We start from the raw sequence: 14,064 nt of genomic DNA on the forward strand, positions 1-14,064 counted from the left end.
TTTAACCTTGCCTGGTCACTAGGATGTTCCTGTACCGATTTGGGTTTCATACTCCATAAACTGCTATGAAACCGTTTTGCTCTTGAGAAATACGAATAATTATAAATTCAGCAATTTAATCACTGACGTATAAAGGAAGTAAGGTATTAGCAAAATATTTTCTAATTTCCACCTCCATTTGTTCTTCAGACTGACCCTTGATGACAACACAACTGTGACCTTTAGTACTATGAATCTCCTGTTACACTAGCAGCCTTTCTCTGATCCCAGTTAATAATCCCTAGCTAAGAGCTCAGCTTTTATCCCATTCACAATAATAGTTTGCTTCCTCTCTCCTGCTCCTTTGCTGTCTCCAAGCAACTCACACGTCATGCCAGCCCTTAGCTATGCCCCCAAAAATAACCTATATAAAAACAGTGATCTTAGTCTACAATATAAGGAAGTTACATATGACAAATCTCTTTAATTTCTATGTCGAGACTTTATGATGGTCATCTTGTTCATGTTTCTGAAACTAACAACTTTCAGAAAATGATTCCTTCCTTTTTTTCGAAACCTCTGACTTGTGTAGGAAATTACGGAAGAGAAGTCGATCAATCTTTGATAGAAAGGACTGACAAAAATAGGATAACTATTAGATTCTTGTAATTTATATACTTGTGAGACTATCAAAGACTCCCACCAAGAAGGGAATTAGGTTACAGGGCGTTTGGCATCATAGGGTGGACAGGGCTCAGTTGAGGATGAACAAGATAGAGCAGGAACAGGAATGGCTGTTGCACGTTCCGGGATTCAGATATTTCAGTAAGAACAGAGAAGATGGTGAAAGAGGGAGAGGTGTGGCATTGTTGATCAGGGACAATATTACAGTTGTAGAAAGGATGTTTGGGGACTCGTTAACTGAGGTCGTATGGGCTGAGGTTAGAAACAGGAAAGGAGAAGTCACCATGCTGAGAGTTTTCTATAGGCCTCTGAATAGTCCCAGAGATGTAGAGGAAAGAATAGCAAAGATGATTCTCAATAGGAATGAGAGAGGCAGGGTAGTTGTCCAAATATTGACTGGGATCACTACAGTATTAGTACTATAGATGGGTCAGTTTTTGTCCAGTGTGTGCAGGAGGGCTTCCTGACACAGTATGTAGACAGGAGAAAGTGAGAACTGCAGATGCTGGAGATCAGAGCTGAAAATGTGTTGCTGGAAAAGCGCAGCAGGTCAGGCAGCATCCAAGGAACACGAGAATCGACATTTCGGGCATCAGCCTGAAGAAGGGCTGATGCCCGAAACGTTGATTCTCCTGTTCCTTGGATGCTGCCTGACCTGCTGTGCTTTTCCAGCAACATATTTTCAGCACAGTATGTAGACAGGCCTACAAGGGGCAAAGCCACTTTAGATTTAGTACTGGGTAATGATCCTGGCCAGGTGTTAGATTTGGAAATAGGTGAGCACTTTGGAGACAGCAATCACAATTCTGTCAAGTTTACTTTAGTGATGGAAAGGGATAGGTATACTCCACCGAGCAAGATTTACAGCTGGGAGAAGGGAAATTACAATGCAGTTAAGACAGATTTAGGAAGCGTAGAATGGGGAAGGAAACTGCAGGGATTGAGCACATTAAAAATGTGGAGCTTATTCAAGGAAAAGCTCCTGTGTGTCCTAGATAAGTATGTACCTGTCAGGCAGGGAGGAAGATATAGAATGTGTGAGGCGTGGTTTACTAAGGAAGTGGAATCCCTGGTCAAGAAGAAAAAGAAGGCTTATGTTAGGACAAAATGTGAAGACTCAGTTAGGGCACTTGAGGGTTATAAGGAAGTCAGGAAAGACCTAAAAAGAGAGCTCAGAAAAGCCAGGAGGAGACATGAGAAGTTGTTGGCGGTTAGGATCAGGGTTAACCCTAAGGCTTTCCATAGGTATGTCAGGAATAAAAGAATGACGAGAGTTAAATTAGGGCCAATCAAGGATAATAGTGGGAAGTTGAGTGTGGAGTCAGAGGAGATAGGGGAAGCACTAAATAAATATTTTTCAACAGTGTTCACTATAGAAAATGAAAATGTTGGTGAGGAAGATACAGAGATACTTGCATCTAGACTAGAAGAGATTGAGGTTCACAAGGAAGAGGTTCTAGAAATACTGCAGAGTGTGAAAATAGACAAATCCCTTGGGCCAGACGGGATCTATCCTAGGATCCTCTGGGAAGCAAGGGAAGAGATTGCCGAGCCTTTGGCATTGATCTTCAAATCACCATTGTCTACAGAAATAGTGCCTGAGGACTGGAGGATAGCAAATGTGGTTCCCTTGTTCAAAAAGGGTAATAGAGACAACCCTGGTAATTACAGACCAGTGAGTCTCACTTCAGTTGTTGGTAAAGTGTTGGAAAAGCTTATAAGGGATAGGATTTATAACCATCTAGAAAAGAATAATCTGATCAGGGACAGTCAGCATGGTTTTGTGAAGGGTAGGTCGTGCCTAACGAATCTTATTGAGTTTTTTGACAAAGTGACCAAACAGATAGATGAGAGTAAACCGGTTGATGTTGTGTATATGGATTTCAGCAAGGCGTTCGATAAGGTTCCCCACAGTAGGCTATTATACAAAATGCAGAGGAATAGGATTGTGGGAGACATAGCAGTTTGGATCAGTAATTGGCTTGCTGAAAGAAAACAGAGGGTTGTAGTTGATGGAACATGTTCATTTTGGTGTTCAGTTACTAGCGGCGTACCGCAAGGGTCAGTGTTGGGTCCACTGCTGTTCGTCATTTTTATAAATGACCTGGATGAGGGCTTAGAAGGGTGGGTTAGTAAATTTGCAGACAACACTAAGGTCGGTGTTGTCGATAGTGACGAAGAATGTAGTAGGTTGCAGAGAGACATGGATAGGATGCAGAGCTGGGCTGAGATGTGGCAAATGGAGTTTAATGTGGACAAATGTGAGGTGATACTTGGGACGGAGTAATCGGAATGCAAAGTACTGGGCTAATGGTAAGATTCTTGGGAGTGCAGATGAGCAGAGAGATCTCAGTGTCCATGTACACAGATCCCTGAAAGTTGCCACCCAGATTGACAGGGTTGTTAAGAAGGTATACAGTGTTTTGGCCTTAATTAATGGAGAGATTGAGTTCCGGAACCAGGAGGTTATGCTGCAGCTGTACAAAGCTCTGGTACGGCCACACTTGGAGTATTGTGTACAGTTCTGGTCACCGCATTATAAGAAGGATGTGGAAGCTTTGGAAAGGGTGCAGAGGAGATTTACTAGGATGTTGCCTGGTATGGAAGGAATGTCTTACAAGGAAAGGCTGAGGGCTTTGAGGCTGTTCTCATTAGAGAGAAGAAGGTTGAGAGGTGACTTAATCGAGACATACAAGATAATCAGAGGGTTAGATAGGGTGGACAGGGAGAGCCTTTTTCCAAGTATGGGGATGGCAAACACAAGGTGACACAACTTTAAAGTGAGGGAAATAGGTATAAGACAGATGTCAGAGGTAGTTTCTTTACTCAGAGAATAGTAAGGGTATGGAATGCTTTGCCTGCAACGGTAGTAGATTCGCCAAGTTTAAGTGCACTTAAGTCACCATTGGACAGGCATATGGACGTATATGGAATAGTGTAGGTGGGATGGGCTTCAGATTAGTATGACAGGTCGGTGCAACATCGAGAGCCGAAGGGCCTGTACTGCACTTTAATGTTCTATGTTCTATATTCTATAATACATAAGATATGGTCAGCTTTTGCTCATTGCTGACAAAGCTGCCACTGAAATAGAACGCTATGAGTTTTAGTCTTCTGGATATCTATACATAAAATAAACTTTGCTTAATTGAAGTACTGAGAGATTGCTGTACCGTTGGAGTTGCAGTCTTTCGGCTGAGACATAAAGTTGTTCCTTGTATTAGAATTGAGGGCTGTGAGGAGCTGACACATGAAAGCAGTTGAGGCCTGGGACAGATCAGCTGTGATATTATAGACTAGTGGATGAAGGGCTTTTGCCCGAAACGTCGATTTCGCTGCTCGTTGGATGCTGCCTGAACTGCTGTGCTCTTCCAGCACCACTAATCCAGTATTGAGGGAGTGAATGGCCTATCCCTGCTCCTATTTCTTATTTTCTTTTATAACTCACCATGTTTATCCCCTTTCCCCCTTCAAACCTACTTTTTTCCACGTACATCCTGGAAAAAAGAACTTCACTTTCAAAATCCCAGTGTCTAGCTTTCCTCCCCATTTATCACAGCATTTCTGCATTTACTAATCGGCTCAACTAAAACCTCACTTTTACCTTTACTTTCCATTAAAATACTTTGGCCATTCTCCTGATACAGTACTCAGACTATCCAACAAACCGCTTCCACTATTTTCTTCCTTTCACTTATCCTACCACTTGATCTGAATTTCTCCTGTACCTTAACTGTGAACTTATATTTTTATTTATCTTCTCTCCTATCTCCATTATTGCCTTACCTTTGCTTAGTTTGCCCATGGAACACACTTCCTGCTCCCTTGACTCTATTTCCACCCAACCTTCCTAGTTTCCATGTTAACTGATATTGTTAATTATTTTCCCTCCTCAAGCACTTTCTCCTTTTCATTCTACTCTAACGTTGTCATTATTGCTTCAAACATTCCACTGTTCTAGCAAATTTCATTCCCATCTCCAACCTTTCTTCTCCTTCAAAGTCCTTCATCATGCTGTCAACTTCCAAATCAATTCCCAACTTTTCCTGAGCTATATGTTTTGATCCTGCCAATGGGCGGTACGGTGGCTCAGTGGTTAGCACTGCTGCCTCACTGTGCCAGGGTCCCAGGTTTGATTCCAGCCTCTAGTGACTGTCTGTGTGGAGTTTGCACATTCTCCCCGTGTCTGCGTGGGTTTCCCCTGGGTGTTCCAGTTTCCTCCCACAGTCCAAAGATGTGCAAGTCAGGTGAGTTGGCCATGCTAAATTGCCCGTAGTGTCAGGTGCGTTAGTCAGAGGGAACTGTTTCTGGGTGGATTACTCTTCGGAGGGTCGGTGTGGACTGGTTGGGCTGAACTCCAAACCCTTCCTATTCATATACCCATCCAAATGCTTCTTAAATGTTGCAATTGTACCAGCCTCCACCACATCTCTGGCAGCTCATTCCATACACGTACCACCCTCTGCGTGAAAAAGTTGCCCGTTAGGTCTCTTTTATATCTTTCCCCTCTCACCCTAAATCTATGCCCTCTAGTTCTGGACTCCCTGATCCCAGGGAAAAGACTTTGTCTATTTATCCTATCCATGTCCCCCCATAATTTTGTAAACCTCTATAAGGTCACCCCTCAGCCTCTGATGCTCCAGGAAAAACAGCCCCAGCCTGTTCAACATTTTCCTACAGCTCAGATCCTCCAACCCTGGCAACCTTCTTATAAATCTTTTCTGAACCCTTTCAAGTTTCACAACATCTTTCCGATAGGAAGGAGACCAGAATTGCACGCAATATTCCAACAGTGGCCTAACCAATGTCCTGTACAGCAGCAACATGACCTCCCAACTGCTGTAGTCAATACTCTGACCAATAAAGGAAAGCATACCAAACGCCTTCTTCACTATCTCATCAACCTGCGACTCCCTTTTCAAGGAGCTACGAACATGCACTCCAAGGTCTCTTTGTTCAGCAACACTCCCTAGGACCTTACCATTAAGTGTATAAGTCCTGCAAAGATTTGCTTTCCCAAAATGCAGCACCTTGCTATTATTTGAATGAAGCTCCATCTGCCACTTCTCAGCCCATTAGCTGATTAGCAGTTTCAATGGTTTCTCTTCCTGCACAATTACTTCTTATGTCACCAAGGATCTATCCTTGACTGCCTTCTAAGTCTAATTCTGCCTTCGAATATTCACGTTGGCTCTCATTGATACTGTCCAAAGTCAAAATGTAACTTTCCACATGTGTCCCAATGGCAGCCAACAATACTTCACCATGATCATTCATGACCCCGACTATGTCTCCCCATTATCAGGCTGTTTGACATTCAATGCTGGCTGAACAACAATGTCCGCCATCTAAACACTGGGTAAATTGAAACCACTGCCTTTGGTTCCCACGATAAACGGCTTTCATTAGCCACTGATATCATTCCTTACTCGCAGTTGTTTGAGGTTGAACCAAATGTAATTTGCAAACAATTAGCATTTCTCTACTTCTTCAAAGGCATGTGATGTTGTTAGCCATAGCAGGTGAGCTTCACTGGGAAGGAAACAATGCTAAGAGCTTTTAAAATCATTTTGAATGAAACATTTCATTATTTCAAACTACTTACTCAAATGTATGACAAAACTATTGATCAATTGAGAAGAAATAATTCTAAATTACTAGCATCCTCCGAACCTTTGCAAAAGGTTACTCTTTTGATAAAGCTGCCAACTGGCTATTGTGTTAATCTATATGGTGGAACTATTTATTATGATAATACAAAAAGAACTACGTTGTTCATCACAAGGTACTTACAAGGAATCAAGTCTTTTGTCATCTACATAATTGAAAAGATGCCAATCCTTGAAGCTAAAAGAATTTGGTGCAAATGTAACAATTTTTTGTCTTCAGTGCTACAATCTAATGTCTTGTCCTGATGGTAGGAAAGTAAATGACACTGTCCATAATTTAATGGGTGTTTTTTTAAGCTTTCTTCAAAACTGAGAACTGTCTCAAAAGAGAGTGCAGTCATTGATGTAGTCATTGTGCATTTAAATCAATAGGAGCAGTGAAAAGGTGGCAACATCTTTAAACCATTGTGGAGACCTAAGAACAGTTGATTTGTTCTCCAGCAAGTGTCAGGAACTTTAGAAAGACTACTCTTCTAAGGTTCAGTAAATACAACACTAGATTTAAGGATAAGAAAGAAAGATGGGCATTAATATTGGAACAGGTTTGTTCAACTGTTGCTCAAATGCAGTTTGAAAGACTGATGTGTTGGAGAATGTCTGCTGCAAACTGAAAGTGCTGGCTTTCAGACTTTATGTTCAATAAGTCATTCTGATTGCAGATAGGCTTGAACTACAAATGCTTTGATTACTTGATGGCAGTCATCATGACTGCTGAACACTATTATGTTCAACAGTAGAAATAACTATCAAATTAACACAGCCATACTGTGTGAATGGTAAATTGAAACAATTGAGTATAATCCTAATTTTGCACTTGTGGGTTTGTGCTGATTTACAACTTAATTAGAAGCTGAGGAGCATGCCAATTTTTGCAATGTCTCCCGAAGCTGACTACAACACCGGCAACATAAAACAAAATAATAAAAGAGCAACTTGGCTAAAGAAAACAAAAGGTGACAAGGCAATTACAGCTTCGCGTGAAAATGGCAAATTGTACTATGAAAGCAAACAAGACTAATTGTTAATGATAATACAGCGAGGATATGTGGGGAACATTCCTTCCTTTGATCCTATTAATGTTACAGTAAAACTTTAGTTACTATGCTGAAAGAGAATAGTTTGATGTGCAACTGAAGGCTACCTTCTAGTAAAAGCACAGGTGTCAGCTACATGGAGGGAAATGGAAATGCCTAACAGAGGCAATTTACTCATTTAAATTTCTCACACATGACTGCAAATGAGAATGATTTGCTGCTATCAGAACTTCTTTGCATCTGCACAGTTTTCTTGTGGGTCACATTAACAATGCAACGAACTGAGAATGTCGTACTGTCTTAGAGAGTGTTACAGATGAATATTGCTCTTTTGTTCTCACTCTCATTGTCATAGAATCATAGAGATATACGGAAACAGCCCCTTCGGTCCAACTCGTCCATGCTGACCAGATATCCCAATCCAATTGAGTCCCACCTACCAGCACCCAGCCAATATCCCTCCAAGCTCTTCCTATTCACATACCCATCCAGATACCTTTTAAATGCTGCAATTGTACTAGCCTCCACCACCTCCTCTGGCAGCTCATTCCGTACATGTACCACCCTCTGTATGAAAAAGTTACCCCTTAGGTCACTTTTATATCTTTCCCCTCTCACCCTAAACCTATGTCCTCTAGTTCTCGACTCCCCCACCCTAGGGAAATGACTTTGTCTACTTATCCTATCCATGCCCCTCATGATTTTGTAAACCTCTATAAGGTCACTCCTCAGCCTCTGACGCTCCAGGGAAAACAGCCCCAGTCTATTCAACCACTGCCAATCCTCCAACCCTGGCAACATCCTTATAAATCTTTTCTGAATCCTTTCAGGTTCCACAACATCTTTTCGATAAGAAGGAGACCAGAATTGCACGCAATATTCCAAAAGTGTCCTAACCAATGTTCTGTACAGCCGTAACATGACCTTCCAACTCCTGTACTCAATACCCTGACCAACAAAGGAAAGCATACCAAACACCTTCTTCACTATCCTATCTACCTGTGACTCCACTTTCAAGGAGCTATGAACTTGCATTCCAAGGTCTCTTTGTTCAGCAAAACTCCCTAGGACCTTACCATTAAGTATATAAGTCCTGCTAAGATTTGCTTTTCCAAGATGCAGCACCTCGCATTTATCTAAATTAAACTCCATCTGCCACTTCACAGCCCATTGGCCCATCTGATCAAGATCTGGTTGTAATTTGAGGTAACCTTCTTCGCTGTCCACTACACCTCCAATTTTGGTGTAATCTGCAAGCTTACTAACTATACCTCTTATGCTTATATCCAAATCATTTCTATAAATAATGAAAGGTAGTGGACTCAGCACTGATCCTTGTGGCACTCCACTGGTCACAGGCCTCCAGTCTGAAAAACAACCCTCCACCACCACCCTCTGTCTTCTACGTTTGAGCCAAGTCTGTATCCAATTGGCTAGTTCTCCCTGTATTCCATGAGATCTAACCTTGCTAACCAGTCTCCATATGGCACACTTTTACTCAATGTGGAAGTGATATCAAAGGAAAGGTGATCCTTCGCTACTGAGCTTTCATGGGCTTTCTGAGATAAAGCAAGATGTGGATGCAAAAAATTTCTTTTTTTCCAAAGCTTTTCATCCAGTGTTTATTTACCTTCAAATATTCACCTTGGAATCCCAGTCAATAAAGGTATTGGCCTGGCTCTTCCAACGAATGACTGTCATTAGCAGTACAGAACTGAATTGTTCCAACTACAGGTTGGTCAACATTTCTTGTGGGATCTCTGAGCCCTGATTTATTAGCTTTGTTGAAGCAGATTAGAGTTAGGATGAAGGTAGGACCCACCTCTCTTTACAGCATGAGCTGTTGGTTTGTGATTTTAGAGGAACAGTTTGAATGTGAATGAATGGTTGAGTAGATGATAGAGTCACAGAGTCATAGGGAGGGACAGCACAGAAACAGGCCCTTCAGTCCAACTCATCCATGCTGACCAGATATTCAAAATTAATCTAGACTGTTGGCCAGCACTTGGACCATATCCCTCTAAACTCTTCTCATGTGCCTTTTAAATGTTGTAATTGTACCAGCCTCCACCACTTACTCTGGAAGCTCAGTTCATAGACATACCACTCTTTGTGTGAAAACGTTGTCCCTTAGGTCCCTTTTAAATCTTTTCCCTCACCCTAACCCTACGCCCTCTAGTTCTGGACGCCCCCAACCCAGGGAAAAGACTTTGTCTATTTACCCCATCCATACCCCTCATGATTTTATAAATCTCTATAAGGTCACCCCTCAGCCTCCAACACTCCAGGGAAAACATCCTAGCCTATTCAGCCTCTCCCTATAGCTACAACCCTCCAACCCTAGCAACAAATTTAATGTTTGAGTCCTGCTAAGATTTGTTTTCCCAAAATGCACCACCTCGCCTTTATCTAAATTAAACTCCATCTGTCACTTCTCAGCTGATTGGCCCATCTGATCAAGATCCTGTTGTAATCTGAGGTAACCTTCTTCGCTGTTCATTATACCTCTAATTTTGGTGTCATATGCAAACTTACTAACTATACCTTCTATGTTGACATTCAAATCATTTAGATAAATGACAAAAAACAGTGGAATCAGCACCGATCCTTGTGGCCCACCACTTGCCACAGGCCTCCAGTTTGAAAGGCAACCCTCCACCACCATGCTGTGTGTTCTACCTTCGTGCCAGTTCTGTATCCAAATGGCTAGTTCTCCCTGTATTCCATGTGATCTAACCTTGTCCTGGAGACATACAGCTCAGAAACAGACCCTTTTTGTCCAACTCGTGCATACTGACCAGATATCCAAAACTAATCTCATTGCATTTGCCAGCATTTGGCCCATATCCATCTAAACCCTTCCTATTCATGTACCCATTCACATGCCTTTTAAATATTGTAATTGTACCAGCCTCCACCATCTCCTCTGACAGCTCATTCCTTTTTCACACAGATTTTTGATCCACTTCACACCTACTTGTAATGAAGTAGTTTTTATCACCCACTCTTTGTTAGATTTCATGTTGCAGACAGTAAGTCCATTATATCTGAATTTCTGTAAATATTTAGACAATAACAACTGTAAATTAAGTAAGAGATATTGTTGTATCCTAGTCTCTTCAAAGGAAGATCCTCCAAGGCCACTTGTATTTTACAGAGGATTGTTTAGAAATTAAGGTCGTCTTTGTCTTGAAGGGATATCACAAAATATTTTATCTGATAACCTGGAGTCCATATTGTCCAAATTTTATGCTCATCTTAAAAATTAAATGCCCATTTTCCTAATACATTTTATGCACATGTGAGGTGATTGTGACAGTTGTAATAAAAAGAAAATTGGATTTATATGAAAGGAATATTTGTTAAGAACAAAGTAAGAAAATATGTAAGCCAGCAACAGGGTGTTTTTAAAAAATTATATCAGTATTAAGTTGTTGTAAATATCTATTATAAAATACAGTATCCTACTTGAATGTGCAGCCTTTTGGATGAGATGTTGTATATCAGTGCATGTCTATCTGTTGTACTATTTCAAGAGGATGGTGCTTTCCCAGCCTTCTGATCTACATTCATCCCTCAACCAACATGTAGTTAATTGGTGTTTGTGGGACATGCTGTGTGCAAATTGGTTGCTGCATGTGTCTGTATAACAACAACAACACTTTAAACGTAATTAATTGACTGACAAATGTTTTGGAATTTTCAACCGATGTTAAATATGCTGTTTACATGTAATCTCTTCTTTTTCTGGACAACAGCCACTGACAGGTGTACTAATGTTTCTGCAATGACCAAACTAATTGAACACTAATTAAGTGCAAACCTTTTCTGTTGAAGATCACAAAGTACCCTGATGCCTATTTAAATACCATTTGCAATGCTTCAGACTCCAGGGAATAGCTCCTCATGTTCAGCTGATGCCTCCTATCTACTGGAGAGTTCTGAAGGTGTTGCCTTTTGACAGTGTAAAATTCAAAATGCCTGATATATCCATGCATAGTAAATTGACTAATACTGCTGATGCCTTCCTGGAAAGCTTAAAAACACCCAGTTTTATGCTGTTTTAACTTTGAATTCGACAAAAAGAACTCTTCCGGCTGCAATCATTAATTATTATGCAGGTCATTGTGCAGCAAATGTCATATCTTTGTCACATCTTGCACTGCAGCAGAAGCAATGACGTCAGGCATAGTTAAAGTGTTCTATGAATAATGGTCTTAGGATTTGAAGGTGTCCTGCATTCCGTGGCCTTTTATGAAATCTCCTTGCTGATCTCAATAATACAGCATAGTGAGAATCACTGATGTCTGTTGCATTTTAAATGCCAGGAGAAACAGAGAATAACAAAAGAAACACTGATCGTGAAGAAAGTCCAAAAATGTGTGACTATCTAGCCAAACTAATTAACACATGAACCATATCGTACAAGTACAATGTTGAGAACTAAATAAAATAAATTTTGCTGCATGAACTATCATCTGCCTTCAAGGAGTCTGCTTCTGTAGACCAATCCAGGGCTTTACGTATGTTTAGCTTTCATGATTGAGGCTCATGGAAGTAGAGAGAAATTTAGTATAGAACCTTTAATCTTGCCATTCACTAAGTGAACTGAAGCCTCTCTGCTGAGTTCTGGTAACTTAACAAATCATGCCATCCTGTAATGCCACATTTTTACATTGGTCCATGAGCTATAAATTGCGATGCAGTTTGTCATTAAAATGACAAATTAGCATTTTTCATAATTATTAATTAGTAAAAACTCCATCAATCTACAGACTGAGAGAGGTACACTATTATTTCCAATTCTCTGCCAATCAATTTAAATAATGCTGCCATAGTATTGTAAAAGCCATTAAAACTTCTTTCTTGCTACAAGACTGTCAAGTGAACTTATTGGTAATCCTCAAATTTCTGATGTTATTATGAATTCTTCCTTCTGTCTTCATTTTGGCTTTGGAATTAATGTCATAGAAACACCTGCTAATGAGAACATTTTTTGTTTCTGACATGACAAGCAACCTTTGAAGCCGATAGAGGGTTGATAGAAACTGATTCTATGGTTCATGAATCGAGAATGTTTGTACATTTCACCTGTTTATTCAACCATTCTCTTCGACCAGTACAGCAGTTCGCAAACTTAACTGTTATCATATCTTCTTTCTTTGCTTTTTTTTTGTTTTTTTTAAATTCTTTTCTTACTTTTTCTTTGTTTCTTTCTCTCTTAATCCACTCTTTATGTATCATTGTTTTCATATTTTAATTGACTGAAATTCACTTCTACATTTAGGTTTTTCAAGTACTTTGTATCCTCTTCTATTGTTGATCAAGGTGAACCAACTAAGCACAACAATCACGAGGCCCTAAATGCAACATTTATGTTGCTGCAGTATAAATAGACAGACATTACAGCAATTTGTTCTACAAAACGATGCAAGCTCAATGTGAATGCAAAGCCCAATTAACATTGTTTGCTATCAAACCTGCCTCTGCAGCAGTTTCCAGCCCATTTCTCTATTTGGTTAATTTTCAAATCTTACGACTTTAGGGCATAGCTATCCTTGACATGTCCTTAACAAACAAAACCACCACTAATGCAATGACAGTGCATTAACATGGTCCATTAACACTAACATACTAATTAGTGTATGAACTAGTTGTAACATTGAGTGCAAACAAAATCGTTATGACTTTGGAGATGGATAAATGTGTGAGAGCAGAAATTTCTCCCTGGAGGGAGAAACAATTATTTCATAAGCAAAACTACTAATTAACCTATATTTAACTAGACATTATTAATCATTTGTTCTATGCTTGCTGTCATTATTAGCTGCATAAAATTTTGTTTCTGTTTCAGTTAAAAGAAATTTTATCCAAAATCAGAAATGCAAGTCAGGGGATGGCACGGTGGCTCAGTGGTTAGCACTGCTGCCTCACAGCGCCAGGGACCCAGCTTCAATTCCCGCCTGTGGTGACTGTGTGGAGGTTGCATATTCTCCCCGTGACTACACGGGTTTCCTCCAGGTGCTCCAGCTTCCTCCCACAATCCCAAGATGTATAGGTCTGGTGAATTGGTTATGCTAAATTGCCCATATTGATACATGCATTAGTCAGGGTTAAATATAGGATAGGAGGATGGGTCTGGGTGGGTTATCTTTCGGAGGGTTGTTGTGGACTTGTTGGGCCAAAGGGCCTGTTTCCATCCTGTAGGGAACCTAATCAAATCAAACAATGGTCCATAGGCAAACAATAGACATAATTGCAAATGACAGAGATCTCTGAAATTGTTAATTTGCATTTCACCATAAATGCGTTCTTGGATTGTTATGTAATTAGATAGTGGAACCATATAGTTGTGCCTCTTTATACAATAAAATGGATTGCTCTAAGTCATATGATGATTAGAAGATATTAAGCCAACTTTTCAAATTTTGTTGGTAATACTTGTATGAAGTGAGAGAAGTTCAATTTTTTTCTTGCAATTATAATAATAATCCCAGAATTTGAAGCCTAGACGTAACCTGCTATTTGAAGTTCTATTTTTATTATTGAGTCTGAACTGGGTGTGCACTTACATTTTTGGCCGGAAGTGCGCCCTTTACTGTCTTGGGTAAAGGTAATAATTATCTTTAACATTTTCTTTGCAAAAAAGAATCTGATGCCCTTTATAGCGGATTGATATTTTCCTGTTCTCTTCTTAA

General features: G+C 40.2%; 1 protein-coding gene across 2 annotated transcripts in view; it reads left to right on the plus strand.

The window, feature by feature from the left end:
• Positions 1-14,064, plus strand: part of cacna2d3a (calcium channel, voltage-dependent, alpha 2/delta subunit 3a) — a 950,991-nt gene that overhangs the window by 533,173 nt on the left and 403,754 nt on the right. The window lies entirely within an intron of this gene.

Source organism: Chiloscyllium punctatum, chromosome 12, assembly GCF_047496795.1.
Source record: "Chiloscyllium punctatum isolate Juve2018m chromosome 12, sChiPun1.3, whole genome shotgun sequence".
NCBI lineage: Eukaryota > Metazoa > Chordata > Chondrichthyes > Orectolobiformes > Hemiscylliidae > Chiloscyllium > Chiloscyllium punctatum.